We start from the raw sequence: 2,007 nt of genomic DNA on the forward strand, positions 1-2,007 counted from the left end.
TTTATTTTTTTTTATTTTTTATATTTTTGTATTTTTCTGAAGTTAGAAACAGGGAGGCAGTCAGACTCCCACATGCGCCCGACCGGGATCCACCTGGCATGCCCACAGGGGCCGATGCTCTGCTCATCTGGGGCCTTGCTCTGTTGCCACGGAGATATTCTAGCACCTGAGGCAGAGGCCATGGAGCGATCCTCAGTGCCCGGGCCAACTTTGCTCCCATGGAGCCTTGGCTGCGGGAAGGAAAGAGAGAGATAGAGAGGAAGGAGAGGGGGAAGGGTGGAGAAGCAGATGGGCGCTTCTCCTGTGTGCCCTGGCTGGGAATCGAACCCAGGACTTCTACACGTCAGGCCGACGCTCTACCACTGAGCCAACCAGCCAGGGCCAAAAATTTTTTGATTTTTTAAAATTGCAAAATGCTAAAAGTCCATTGAATCCAAATCTTCCACATATTTTAGAAACTGCCATTGTACGGCAGTGCAAACATTAAGTACTACATCATAGGCTGGACGCTGGGCAGGCAGCGTCTTCCCTCAGCTGCCAGCTGTGCTCCTGACTCCTCCCACCTGCAGAGAAAAGTTCTGAATAGCAAGGCCTTAGGGGTCGTCAAACTTTTTATAAAAACCTCCCACTTTTGCAGTGCTGGTCAACCTGGTCCCTACCGCCCACTAGTGGGCATTCCAGCTTTCATGGTGGGCCAATCGCAGCGCTGTTAGGTAGTCAGTCCCACGGAGGTTACACGGTTCATCACGACTGCTGGAAATTATCCTGTTTTCTGTAGAATTCAGATAGAAGGTCTCCAAAGGTGCTTCTCCAGGACCTATGCCCACAGGCTTTTCTTGCTACAGAATGACAGAATCATGTTATTGGTTTTATAGCTGAAAGTCACACTGGATATTCCATTGTTCCTATTAGATTAGTTACAACAAATCAATGAACATCTCCCTGCACTAAAGAGGAAGCAAATTCTCTAGATAGTAACTCCCAGTTTGACGATTTATAGAGTAAGCTCTCTTTGTAGGAGTTTATGCAGTAGTTGGTTTTATTTGTATATTTGTTGTTTATTTATAGTACATCCATCTATCTTATACAAGGATGTTTATGGAAACTCTATTCTTAATAGCCTCTACCTGGAAACAACTCAAATGTCCATTCATAGGAAAAAATGAATAAACTAATTGTGGTATAATTACTTTTTTAGTTTTCTACTGCTACATGACAAACTATGACAAAACTTAAAGGCTAGCAAACTAAATAATTATTCTCACAATTTTGTGGGTTTGATGTGTTGAGCCAAACAGTTCTTCAGTTGCATGTGATGTTGACCAGGGTTACTTATCTGGCCACATTCAGCTGGGAGCTTGGCTGGGCTTGGAACATCCTGGATGGCTTTTCGCCTCGGTGCCTCAGCTGAGGTGGCTGGAGTGGCTGGGAGTGGCTGAGCACCTTTCTGCATGTGCTGTCTGGAGACTCAGTACTCCAGCTGCATCTCAAGAGTAGTATTTGATGTTATTAGTGATCACTGTTTCTTGAGCACTTACTCTGCCCCGCATGTACTGTCTCAGTGAATACTCGAAAGAGTGGTTGTAGGTAGCATTAACATTAGATTTTAGAGATTAGGAGGAGGCTCAGCAAGGACAATGGCATGCCCACATTCACCAGCTAAGTAGCAGAGACCAATTAACCATCAGTAGGAGGTAGAGCTGATTATAGATGAAATCAGAAATAGGAAAAAAATATGGAGTCTCAGAGACCATAGAAAAGACACTAGATTTTATTGGAAGCGAGATAGGAAGCCATTGAATTTTGAGAAGAGTCACATGATCCAGTCTGTGACTCAAAAGGCTCATTTCAGCTGCTGTGTTGAGGGAAAGGGTAGAAGCGAGACCAGTTAAGAAGTTATTCCAATATTCCTGGGCATGATGGCTTGGAATGGAGTGGAAATTGCAGTGTGAATGGCAATAAGAAGTTGGTTGTAGATATATTTCAAAAGAAGAGCTGACTGAATTT

General features: G+C 44.1%; 1 non-coding gene across 1 annotated transcript; it reads right to left on the reverse strand.

Annotated features, from left to right (window-relative positions):
- Positions 1 to 306: 306 nt before the first annotated feature.
- TRNAV-GAC (transfer RNA valine (anticodon GAC)) lies at positions 307 to 382 on the reverse strand. The gene has a single exon. It is a non-coding gene; the product is annotated as a tRNA-Val (tRNA).
- Between the last annotated feature and the right edge of the window lie 1,625 nt (positions 383 to 2,007).

The sequence above is a fragment of the Saccopteryx bilineata genome, chromosome 1, assembly GCF_036850765.1.
Source record: "Saccopteryx bilineata isolate mSacBil1 chromosome 1, mSacBil1_pri_phased_curated, whole genome shotgun sequence".
NCBI classification, from domain to species: Eukaryota; Metazoa; Chordata; class Mammalia; order Chiroptera; family Emballonuridae; genus Saccopteryx; species Saccopteryx bilineata.